A 13,854-nucleotide genomic window follows, 5' to 3' on the forward strand; every position below is an offset into this window, starting at 1 on the left:
AAAAGCTGGAGCGCCGAAGGTTCCCCATCCCTGCTGTAAGGAACCAGTGCTAATACCCACTGAGCCAACTTGCTCCCATCAGATACCAGAAGACTCCATACACTATGCATCTCTCTAGCCAAACAGTGTTCTGCTCTTTACTTATGAGGGTCAAGAGCCCCAAAACTTTTCTTAATAATGCTTTTTCCTATAATGCTCTTATTTGTATAATGCCAACTGATTCCGCAGCACAGAATTTGTCAGATATGGTCCCTGTCCCCATTAGGGCTCACAATCTAAACTTGCCTATCTGTATGTTTCTTCAATAAAATCAGTACTCTGTGAGCTAATAAACTCATCCGATACCAGAATTTTGTCTCACTGCTTACTTGTTGCAGTTAAACATAAAAATGCTACTTCCCCTGCATGGATTTAATTATTAGACGTTAATTGTATGGAATAAAGTAGCTAAACTTAGTATGTGGGTCAGACCTCTCACTTGTGAATGTGATATTACACTTGTTTCCACTTCTCAAGCTGTTGAAGCAGATACGCACATCAAGGAGGGGTATTTCCAGTAACACATGCCTGTTTGATCCTATTTTTGTACTCCTGACTTTACTAACTATATTCTAAGGTTCTATCAGAATCTGATGACTCAACAATACTAACAAGTCAGGGATAAAGGATAAGCAATTGGCGGTAGCTCTTCAAGAAACACTGTGAACCTATCAGATAACTAGTTTAAACTTATGTAGTGATATAAAATACCTTGCTTATTTATAGTGAAAACTATGAAAACTACTAATGTATGTTCTTTATAGCAGCTCCAATAAATGGTATTTAAAGTGTAACTTTTTTTTTTTTTTTTTTTACAAATCAATAGATCAAACTATAATAGGTTTTATTAAGCAAAAAAGCCTCCTTCTGTACTCAAAAAGTTGTTTCCCAGTACCCACCCTTACTACTTATCTGTTCATTATCAGGCAAGTCCATCTGCATTACAAAGGAGCAAAGTGAAGATGGGTGAGCAGGAAGAACAGACAAACAGCTCTGCAGTTTGGAGACTGTCTGGGCACATAAACCACTGGATTTACAGGTCACAAAGGTCAGTGTTTATCTGAAAACTTGGTGAGAGAAGATTGCAGGATGTAGTGTTTTGTAGAGCTGCCTTTTTTCCTCTCCATGCTTCCTCATCCCGCTAGGCCGCTTCTGCCTCCATAGACCATAATGGACACAGAAATCCTGCTTCTTCTGAAGTTAAAGGGGGAGGCTGCAAAATATCTTTTTGAGTACAGAAAGAGGCTCTTTTGCTTAAGACTTATTATACAGTTTCTTAAAATCACTTGTACTATTGTATACCAGTCATGGGGCCGGTAAGCGGGATCAGAGAGGGCTCCCGACGTCTGTATTTATAAAGTATAATTGGTGTTGCAAAAATTAGGGCTCATGTGGGTCTGTAGCGGGAAATATGCAAGTGCAGTGGCCTTTTAAACATGAGGAGGAAAAAAACGAAAGTGCAAAAATAAAAACTGGCTCCGTCCTTAAAGGGTTAAAGTGTACTGTTCAAGCACAGGGTAACTCTGCAGAGTCACACTCTGAACAGCACAGTACAATCCCTGACTGCTAGTAATTGTGATATGGCTCTATTGACCCTGTCCCAATCTAAACAGTAAAGCTAATATGTAAGCTGCAATACATTTTTCTCTAAGCACATTACAGACAGGATGGGAACTGTAGTTTTGGAGCCACAAGTTTGACACTTGTGCATCCGCTATCTTGAGTTGGAGCAGCAGCTCCTTAGTTTCGGTGAGGGACACTTCATTATAAATGTATGTATCCTGCTGTTACAGGTTCTCTTTGTACTTCCACTAGGAAGAGGATTAAAGTTATTCAGGTTTGCAGCATGAGTTTTTCTTTTTAGTTTCAGAAATATCATGATAGATATATGCTGATGTTAAAATAACAGTTTCTTCAGCGGCAAAAAAGCCTTTGTGGTACAGGTGGCTGGCATGTACTGTGCGCCTCTTTTATGCCAATGTTGTTTCTTTGTACTCCTCTGGAAGCAGAAATGTAGCTTGTTTTTCCTCCCCTTGACCTAACAGCTGCATTTCTTGCTATGAGAACAGGTTTCTGCAAATTTATGAAGAAACAGACACTAAGTATATGTTCTTCAAAGGCAAAGCTTAGCAGGAATGTCGGACTGAGTCATGTTGCGTTTCCCACATTTACTGATTTTATGCTGGCAGTATAAACTTTGTCACAAATAAAATATTGTGGGGGGATCACTGATCTAACCTACAAAGGGAATTGCAGCAAAATAGACAATGATCCAACTTTGTAAATAATCTTAAAGGGGAACTATCAGCAGGTTAGACAAATCTAACCTGCTGATAGCTCCATATTGCGCATGGGGCGCTTAGGATGAAGGTATGTCTCTTACCTTCATCCTTAGTGCCATTGCCATGCAGTTTTAATGTAGTCCTCTGGTAAGGCCGTTTAGAGCACTGCCCTACCCCCAGAGTGTTGGAGGCAGACTAGCACATGATGGGAACATGATAAAGAAGTGATACTTACTTGTCCAGGTGCCCCTGCAGCCACACCGCTCACTGTCAGCCTCCAGTCTCTTGAATCTCTCCTGAATCATAACACCGCAGGAACTGCCCACTCAGTCAGTCAGTGACTGCACAGGTGTCCTTCCTCAGTCACTGATTGGCTAAGTGGGCATTTCTGAGTGGGGCTGTGAAATAAGGGCAGATGGGAGAGAGCATGACTGCAGACTACACAGAGTTCGTTTGTAGTCTACTACCATAGAGACTAATAGGTCTTCGTAAGAGCTGAAACCATTTGTTGGTTGATTTTATTAATTTTTTTTAGATTATTTAGTACTTGAAATTTTGTACTGGACTGTCATATATTGTATATTACTGAACAGTCATATATTAACCCCTTAGTGACCGCCGATACGGCTTTCTACGGCGGTCACTAATGGTCCTTATTCTGCTGCCATCAGCTTTTTACGGCGATGGCAGAGAATAAGGCTGTGGGGCCGGGACGGCCCCCACCCCATCCCCCCGGCTACCGGAGATAGCTGAGGGGTTGGGGCAGTGTGTGGGGTCCGTCCCGGTCCCCCCCCCCCCCCTTACCGACGATCGCCGCTATTAACGTTATAGCGGCGACCGTCGGTAATGGGGATTACTGGTGCCGCCGCCTTTCATCTCCCCCCGCCGTGAATCTACGGCGGGGGGAGATGAAATAAGTGTCCCCCAGACCTCAGATCAGCCCCCCCCTAGTGCCCCAATAATATCTTGGAAATGATGGCCGCCGCCATCGCTGTGAACCGACTAATGTCGGTTCACAGCGATGTAAAAGTTAAAATGAATGAAAGCCCCATGCTCTCCGCCACCGGAGGTAGCGGAGAGCATGGGGCAGTCATCGGGGACCCCCCTGTTTGGTCCCGGTACAAGCGATCAGCTATCATGCCAGATAACAGGTATCCACCCCAGATTGCCTATAAGAACTTCAGTTTATCCGTAACCACCCCACATTGCCCGTAACCACCCCACGTTGCCCGTAACCACCCCAGATTGTCAGTAAGCACTGCAGGTTGCCCGTAACCACCCCACGTTGCCCGTAACCACCCCAGATTGTCTGTAAGCACTGCAGGTTGCCCGTAACCACCCCATGTTGCCCGTAACCACCCCAGATTGTCTGTAAGCACTGCAGGTTGCCCGTAACCACCCCACGTTGCCCGTATCCACCCCAGATTGTCTGTAAGCACTGCAGGTTGCCCGTAACCACCCCACGTTTCCTGTAACCATCCCAGATTGTCTGTAAGCACAGCAGATTGCCCGTAACCAGCCCACGTTGCCTGTAACCAGCCCACGTTGCCTGTAACCAGCCCACGTTGCCTGTAACCACCCCACGTTGCCGTAACCACAGCAGGTTGCCCGTGACCACCACACGTTGCCCATAACCACCCCTCGTTGCCCGTAACCACCCCACGTTGCCTGTAACCACCCCAGGTTGCCGTAACCACAGCAGGTTGCCCGTGACCACCCCATGTTGTCCGTAACCACCCCAGATTACCTGTAACCACCTCAGGTTGCCCATAACCACCCCTGGTTGCCCGTAACCACCCCACATTACCTGTAATCTCATTTTTTTTATTCTATTTTAGTAACTGCGCTATTCTAATAACCATTACTAGCTGCGGTTTTGCTCCAGCAAATTGGCACTCCTTCCCTTCTGAGCCCGGCTGTGTGCCCATGCAGTGGTTTATGCCCACATATGGGGTACCGTTCTACTCAGGAGAACCTGCTTTACATATATTGGGGTGACATTTCTCTCCTGTTCCTCGAGAAATTGAGAAATTTCAAACTAAAGGAACATATTATTGGAAAAAATCGAGTTTTTCATTTTTACTGTCTACTTTTGAATACTTTCCTCAAACACCTGTGGGGTCAAAATGCTCACCACACCCCAAAATAAATTCTTTGAGGGGTGCACTTTCTAAAATGGGGTGACTTATTGGGAGATTTTACTCTACGGACATTACAGGGGCTCTGCAAACGCACCTGGCGCTCGGAAACTTCTTCAGCAAAATCTGCATTGAAAAAGCTAATTGGCGCTCCTTTCCTTCTGAGCCCTCCTGTGTGCCCATGCAGTGGTTTATGCCCACATATGAGGTACCTTTTCACTTAGGAGAACCTGCGTTACAAATTTTGGGGTACTTTTTTCCTCTTGTTCCTCATAAAATTGAGAAATTTTAAACTAAAAGAACATAATATTGGAAAAATTTGAGTTTTTTATATTTTTACTGTCTACTTTTGAATACTTTCCTCTAATACCTGTGGGGTCAAAATGGTCACCACACACCAAGATGAATACTTTGAGGGGTGCACTTTCCAAAATGGAGTGACTTATGGCGAGATTTTACTCCGCTGGCACTACAAGGGCACTGCAAACGCACCTGGCGCTCGGAAACCTCTGCAGCAAAATCTGCATTGAAAAAGCTAATTGGCGCTCCTTCCCTTCTGAGCCCTCCTGTGTGCCCATGCAGTGGTTTATGCCCACATATGGGGTACCATTGTACTCAGGAGAACCTGCGTTACAAATTTTGGGGTACTTTTTTCCTCTTGTTCCTCGTGAAATTGAGAAATTTCAAACTAAACGAACATATTATTGGAAGAATTCGAGTTTTTCATTTTTACTGTCTTCTTTTGAATACTTTCCTGTAATACCTGTGGGGTCAAAATGGTCACCACACACCAAGATGAATTCTTTGAGGGGTGTACTTTCCAAAATGGGGTGACTTATGGGGGGTTTTCTCTCTGCTGACACTACAGGGGCACTGCAAACGCACCTGGCGCTCAGAGACTTCTTCAGCAAAATTTGCATTGGAAAAGCTAATTGGCGCTCCCTTCCTTCTGAGCCCTGCTGTGTGCCCATACAGTGGTTTACGCCCACATATGGGGTACCGTTGTACTCAAGAGAACCTGCATTACAAATTTTGGGGTGCTTTTTGTCTCATATTCCTTTTGAAAATGAGAAACTTTAATCTAAACGTATATATTATTGGAAAAACTTTCTTTTTTTAGAAGCAGAGAATTTCAAAGTTCATAAAATGCAAATTTTTTCAATTTTTCATGATATTTTGATGTTTTTCACAAAAAACACACAAAATAGTGACCAAATTTTGCCACTAACATAAAGTGCCATATGTCACGAAAAAACAGTCTCAGAATCGCTAGCATACGTTAAAGCATCACTGAGCTATAAGAGCATAAAGTGAGACAGGTCAGATTTTGAAAAATTAGCCTGGTCATTAAGGCCCAAACTAGCTGCAGCACGAAGGGGTTAAAAAATCATATATTTATTTATAATTTGTTTTAATTTTTTTCAAAAAATTCTCACAAAGAATGATTTCTGCTAAAACTCCAGAGCCAGTAAAAACTGGTTGCTGTACTTTAACTACTTCCAAAACCCAACTGCAAATTTTTGAGCAAATCTGTGCTTTAAAATGTGTCCAGTCCTCAAGTACACAAGTAACATTGCTCCTAGTGCTAGCATATTATGTAGAATTCTAACAAATAGCTTTGATAATCACCATGGGAACTCTAGTAATAAAGATTCAGATTGTCAGATCTAGTTTTTCTCAAAATAAAGCTGTCATTTTATGAAACTAGGATCATCTTGAGCGGGGAGATATTTTTTTAAAAAATTGTAATTTTTTTTTACTTGGCTATTTGACTGGCAAAAAACAATTCTGTTCACAACAAGATAGGTGCTTTTTACTGATTCCTTTTTTTTTTTTTTTTTTATTCAAAATTTTATTAAAAGGCATGTTAGGGTACAAATCAGTTCCAAAACGACATTTGCATGTCAACATTAAACAGGCATCAATAACAGCAGAGAGCGCGTTTATTTATAGTCCATGAGCCGTAGTACGGTAAATATGGAGACGAGCGTGAGTCTCACTGAGCTTAACAATTTAGAACGGTCTATAAGCTTGCTGCTAATATCAGCTAGTATCATCTGTTCTATGTTCACGTACCCAGATTGAGCAACCACATCAACACTAGATAACAATCGACATCAATGTAAGCTGAAAATTAAACTAGGAAGGGAGTAAAAGAAGGGGAAAGAAGGGAGAGACCAGCACAGTCCCATTGATAGGAGAGAGCGTTAGTCCTCAGGGTTGTGACCAATAGAGACTCCGCACCCGTTTGGCACACACAGTAGAGAGCGTTGTAGTCTAGGGTGTTGTGTAGGAGCGATACACAGAAGTATCCATAAACGCTACCCATTGCGACCACATGGCCGTAGCCGCTGGGGGGGCACCTATATGTTCTGCTCTAAGTTCCTCCATGCGGTGAAGGTATTGAATCTCTGAAAACCATTCAGTGATAGAGGGTGGAGTCTCCCACTTCCATTTGCGAGGGATCACGGTTCTGGCCGCTAATAAGAGGAACCGAACTACTGTATACTTTTCTTACAATGTGATGGTGTGCCTGGAATGATAGATAATAGTAAAGTAGAGAGTTGGTCGGTTAACATCACACCTGCGATCTGCTGAATTAAGTCCACCACCGCTACCCAAAAGCCTCTCAGCTTCGCACATTCCCACCAAATATGGCTCATGGTCCCCCGACTATTCCCACATCTCCAGCAAAGCTCCGAAACTGTTGGATAAAAGCTGTGCAGTAAGGAAGCCAAAATGTCAGAGGTATAATGCTGTATAACACCCTCTCTGTTCTTAATGGATTGTACATATAACGCAGCTCTTTTGTCACGCAAGCCTCGCGCTAGCATACGTCCCGCCTTATTGCCTTCCGCATAGAATCTACTAGTGCAGACCTGCCGAAATCTCTGCTGTTTTTTATTCAAAAGGGAAGTGATTTCGTGGCATACTCGCAGCAAATCTCTATATGTCTCCTCCCGCAGTGTGGCCTTGTGCGAGACCTCAAGAGTATGCAAGTCCGATAGAAGTCGCGCTAATTTCGCTGCCGCCTCCCTCTTGAGACGTGCCCTGTGTCTAATCAACACCCCTCTCAATACACACTTCAACGCGTCCCATTTTAGTTGGGGTGTAGTGGGGTCATTTGCGTGGTCTATTTGGAAGTTCGCTACAGCGGTTCGTAAGTCGGTCAAGCAGAGAGGGTCCCGCAGAAGAGTTTCGTTCAGCCTCCAATTAAACGTCCCCTTATGTACATTTGGCATTGCCAGAGTACAGCGTATCGGAGCGTGATCAGAGTAAAGAATATTACCAATGGAGGAGGTATTTACTGATTCCTGATGTGGCTAATATTATAACATATTGACAAATGTCCTGAATGGATACCTAACTGCTTTATTTACCATATGAAGAGTGTTGCACTCTTCAGGAAGACCTTTTTTTTCACAAGTGCTGGGGAGGGGGAGGGTACATGAAATAACATGCTCTCACCTCCCCGGCTCCAATGCTGGTGTCCGCATACCGCCAATCCAGTCCATTCAACCAGTCAGCAGTCGTAGCAGGGTCTCGCCTTGGCCGCTGACTGGCTTAGTGGACCTGACGCGTAACAACCCAGATCCTCACTCAGACCAGGAAGCACCCAGGGACTGGATCAGCAGTATGCAGCCACCAGCGCTGGAGCCGGGCAGGTGTGACCATGGTATTTCTTTTATCCTCCCCTTCCCTGGCCCTTGTGACAAAAAGAGGTCTGCCTGGACTTCTCCTTTAAGTTCTATTTCAAAGGTTAATTTAAAAAAATTTGCTTTAATTTAGATTTATGATTTAGGCATAAAATGAAAAAAATTAAATTTAGGCATGAATTATGGGGAATGCAAAAGAAAGCAATTTTGCAAAAGCTTGCATTAGCAAAATTGCTTTCTTTGAAGTTTTGCTGCGCTGGGCCTGTGGATATAGGGTATATCTCGCATACTCAGCTAAATTAGAGGCTGAGCCATTACATCTCCACGGCCATTGATTGGCTGAGCAGGCAATACTATGTGCCAACCTGAATCCATACGCACTTTGCAGCAGGACCAGAGTTCTGCAATACTGGTGGTGATGAGGGAGTAAGGAAGGTACTTTTAAGCACTTGCCTGTATGGTGTTTTTTTTAAGGCTATGTTTATACAACGTATAGGCACGGCAAGTCTCTGCCCGAATCATCCCGGCCGGTACTTAAGTATCGGCTGGATAATCTTTCGGCTGAAGGGTTCTGATGCAGGAGTATCAGTGCGCGCCCGCATCAGAAGCTCCCACAGCACACAGTGAAGCGAGCAGCCGGAGCCGTTCGCTTCACTGTGTGAACTGACAGGGTTTCCTACGGCCGCAATTCATTGAATTGCAGCCGCAGAAAACTGACATGTCAGTTATTTGTGGCCCTGTGCAGGATCCCGGCCGAAGCACATATGATGTGTATACGCTTCAGCCGGGATCCCATAGAACAATAGGCATTGTTCACCCGTACAAATTACAGCCATTGTTGCCGATGGCAACAACAGCCGTACTTTTACGTAGTGTGAACATAGTCTAACACTGTATACGGTATTAACTGAGAACTGTATGGTGGCATTATTTAAGCACTATATGTGACCACTGTTAAAAATTGTACACTAATACTCATTAATGGGGTACTCCAGAGAAAGAAAAATCTTTTTAAAATTAACTAGTGTCAAAAAGTTATACTTATGTGTAAATTACTTCTATTTAAAAGGAGGAATCTCAGTCTTTCTATTATGACCTGTTCTCTGTATATAATTTGTTCCTGGCTTTGGCTTCAATGACCTGTCAGATAAATCTCTCTGTGTAAATGCACCATAACACAGTGCTCTCTGCTCACATCTCTGTCCATGAAAGGAGCTGTCCAGAGCAGGAGAGGTTTTTTTTTTTTTTTTTTTTAAATAGGGATTTGCTTCTGCTCTGTACAGTTCCTGATAAGGACAGAGGACAGTGGTATTTGTAACATAGAAACATAGAAGATTGTCGGCAGAAAAAGACCACTTGGTCCATCTAGTCTGCCCTTTTAGTACTTCCCTTATTATCTTAGGATAGATATATGTTTATCCTAGGCAGGTTTACATTCTGTTATTATAGATTTAACTACCTTATCTGCTGGAAGTTTATTCTAAGCATCTACTACTCTTTCAGTAAAGTAAAATAAGAATGGTGTTCTCCATTAAGCATTATAAATAGTTTTATGTGAGAAATATACGGTGGTATTATTTATTATCATTTTTTGGCCAGTTTCACACGTAACGGATCCACAGCGGATTTCACACTGCAAATCCCTTGCCCGTTATTTTGAATGAGAATACATACTTGCAGAGTGACATACTGACATACTGACATACTGTATGTAAGTGAAAGCCCCCTGATATTTCATTTTTTTTAATAATGCTTTTTATTAGCACACACAGAATCCACAGCACTTTGCATAGGTTTTGCCAATTATTGCTCCCTGTCCCCAAAGGGGCTTACAATCTAAATTCACATATCTGTATCTTTTGGGTGGGGGAGGAAACATGGAGAAAACATACAAATTCTTTGCAGATGTGGCCCGTGGTGAGATTTGAACCCAGGACCCCAGTGATGCAAGGCTACAGTGCTAACAATTGAGCCACCATGCTGCCCCTACATACTTCCAGCGGGATTGATGGTTCCTTTTTTTTATACAAAGTTAAAGGGGTTATCCAGCGCTACAAAGACATGGCCACTTTCCCCCTACTGTTGTCTCCAGATTAGGTGTGGTTTTGAAACTTAGTTCCATTGGAGTAAATGGAGCTTAATTGCAAACAACACCTGAACTGGAGACAACAGTAGGGGGAAAAGTGGCCATGTTTTTGTAGCGCTGGATAACCCCTTTAAATTGAATTGCAGGAGACTACATACAATTATCCATCTCACTAGGATATAGTTTAAGATGGACCTTCCTAATATAAATGACCTTTTCCTAGACTTCATTTAGTTCTTCCTTTGGTTAATCTTATAGTGATATTCTCACTCAGAGAAGTTTGTCCGTATGTAAAAAGTTTTGTGTCCTCACCACAACATTATACAGAAAATATCTGTTTACAAACTGCACATTTCTGAGACTGGAGAATGTTGTTTCCATAAATCTCCGCAGATGTCCTTATGTAATATTAAAGATGCTATTATGCAATGATTTTTTTTTTTTTTACTTCTGGAGTGAAAAAATATACACAAAAAACAGAATAGTGCTTTTTGCCGGCTTCCAGATAATTATAGGTATAACTTTTGCAGGAAAAGTACAATTTTATTTCTTTGCTCGATGTCTGTGGGAGGACACCAATAGGAATATTTTATTTGGTATATTTTTTTGCAAAAATCTTCAAAGATGTAAGAAAGCAGCGTTTATTTTCTGTGTCATTGTGCAATAAATAGAAAGTTTGTAGAGTGCATAATTTACCTGGGGAAGCATCATGGCCATATTTAGGCCACATTAGATGGAACAATAATCATATGTCCAGGGCTGCATGAACAATCACTAGATTATTTGTATGGCCCAAACATCCCCTGGTAAATGGGGAGATGTGCAGCAGATTTGGCAGATTTTTTAATCTTTTTTTAAGTCAGAAGTGTGTGATCAGCTGACTTTTGCTTGTTTGTCAGCTAATTGATGGTCCTACTACATGGGATGGTATTTGCTTGATCTTGCAGATAATCACCCCTGTGTAATAGGCAACAAATAAACAAGGGGTGTCAGCTTACCATCTGCAGTTCACATTCTTTATTCAAGGTCCTTTAAGTAGGAAGCACATAAGACCATTATTGCATGCCATTCCCCGTAATATCCATGTAGTGAAGAAAGGGTCTCTAGCGTCATTAACCCCTTAACGACCACGGGCATACATTTACACCCCCGAAGTCCGTGCGTTAACGCAAATGGACGTAAATGTACGCCCGCGGTTTCCCCGATCGCTGTGTGTACACACACAGCGATCAGGGAAGATGGCCTGCTATATTGTATAGCAGGCCATCCTAGCTTGTCGGCACGGGGGGTGGTTATCGATTCAGATCAGCCAATAGCGGCAATGTGCAGCTGGCGGTCGGTGCTGTCCGAGGATGGCACCGAACTCCATTACTGATAAAAGTAATGGTGGCCCGGTGCCACGGTCCCGATCGTTGTGATCGGCCGGCTGGGACCGACCGGCCGATCACGGCGATATAAGTGCCCCCAAACAGGACCGTATTTACCACTAAGCACCCGTGGTCCGGTGCCTAGGGCAGCACCTTGCAGGGGGGCAGCACCAGGGAGCAGGGGGACAGAAAAAACTATTTTTTTTCTCTTCTCACGTCGTCCTCTTCGGCTATTTCCGGTGGTCCCCTTCGGCTTTTTTCGGGTCCCTCGTCGTCTAACTTCGGATTTTTCCAGCTTTTTCTGGAATACTGCCCCCTAGCGGCTGATAAGTGTATATTATACACTTATCAGTAGCTACAGGGATGTTCAGCATGTAGAAAATGTTTTTTTTTCCCAATTATTATTTTTTTAAAATTTTCTGCACCCTACCGCCGCTGAGTGCTGATCAGCATCGCACATAAGTGCGCTGCTAACCAGCGACCTTCTTTTTGGCGTAGGATGTTTTTTTCTATATCCTACCGCCACGGATTGCTGATAAGTACCGCACATATGTGCGGCATTTATCAGCAACACCTTTTTTGACGTAGGTTTTTTTTTTTATATTTAAAGTTAAAAATACGTAAAGAAACAATACATTACACAAAATAAAGTTTTACAGTACACCACTACACATTTACATACCCCATATACCAATCCCCATATAAAGATGGCCTCCAGGGTGTTTTCAGCGTCGGACGCATACGTTATTTTTGCCTCCGACACTGAAACAGCCAGTGAGGATGAATGGGGGGATCCTTTTCCCTCCATTCATCCTCATCATACTCATCATCCAGTGACGTGTCTGGGGGTAGCGTAGCAAACGCTCCCCCCCAGACACGTCTTTCCCACCAGTACCGTCCCAATAAGAGATGACGGTATGGCGTGAAATTCTACAAACTCTGTGAGAGTACCTCAGGGTACACTTACAGATTTAGGGTACGTGCACACTGCGGAATGGCGAAGGATAACCCTTTGTGCACCTGGCACCCACCGGCGGACTGATGCAGGTGTGCGTCTCCACCCGTGTCATAGACTCCATCCTATGCACGGGCGAATTCCGTCGTCCGTCCAAAGAATGAACACGTTCATTCTTTGCACAGAAAGCGGAATCCACCTGTGCATAGAATGGAGTGTGACTGGGACGGAGACGTGCACCTGCATCAGTCCGCCGGTGGGTGCCAGCTGCGGAATGCACAAAGGGTTATCCTTCGCCATTCCGCAGTGTACATGTACCATTAGGCTGGGTTCAAACTATGTATATTTGAGGCTGTATTTGGTCCTCATGTCAGGTCCTCATAGCAACCAAAACCAGGAGTGGATTGAAAACACAGAAAGGCTCTGTTCACACAATGTTGAAATTGAGTGGATGACCGCCATATAACGGTAAATAACTTCCATTATTTCAATATAACAGCCATTGTTCTAAAATAACAGCAAATATTTGCCATTAAATGGCGGCAATCCACTTAATTACAACATTATGTGAACAGAGCCTTTCTGTGTTTTCAATCCACTCCTTGTTTTGGTTGCTATACAGCCTCAAACATACAGCCTCAAATATACGTAGTGTGAACATAGCCTTACAGTGTATGAAGGAGGGACACCCAAATCCACCCCCAGATGAACCCCCCCCCCCCATCCTCGGAGTTAGTGGGAAGATCGTTCGGGAACTGATATTCCCACTCCTGGATAAAGTTTACCATCTGTACGGGGATAACTTTTATACCAGCACCTCCTCTTCCGGTCCCTCGCTGCCCGAGCTAATGTAGCTTGCAGCACGATCCAAAAATATCAGAAGCAGTAATAGAGCCCTAATATTTAGCAGCCATGGAGTGGACCCAGTGCTTCTGGATATGAAGGACCCCGTATCGCACCGGGGCAACATTTTCCAGGTGACGTCCCCAACACTGGAAAACAGGAGACCCCAGAAGAAGTGCAGAGTGGCGTAACAGGGGGATCAGGAAGGACACCATTTTCCAGTCTAACACCTGTCCTGATCACCCCGGCCTCTGCATACTGGATCGCTTCAAGGCGTACCACACGTCATTATTCCTATTTCAGGGGTCATGTTGATCCAGGGATTATTCTGATTGCCATTATGGAGTCGGGAAGGAATTTTTCCCCTGTGATGAGGCTTCTGTCGTCTGCCTCACAAGGTTTTTTTTTGCCTTCCTCTGGATCAACACAGGTTGAATTTGATGGACTCCTGTCCTTTTCAACCTTATAAACTAATAATTGGCATAATA

Source organism: Dendropsophus ebraccatus, chromosome 4 (assembly GCF_027789765.1).
Source record: "Dendropsophus ebraccatus isolate aDenEbr1 chromosome 4, aDenEbr1.pat, whole genome shotgun sequence".
Classification (NCBI taxonomy): domain Eukaryota; kingdom Metazoa; phylum Chordata; class Amphibia; order Anura; family Hylidae; genus Dendropsophus; species Dendropsophus ebraccatus.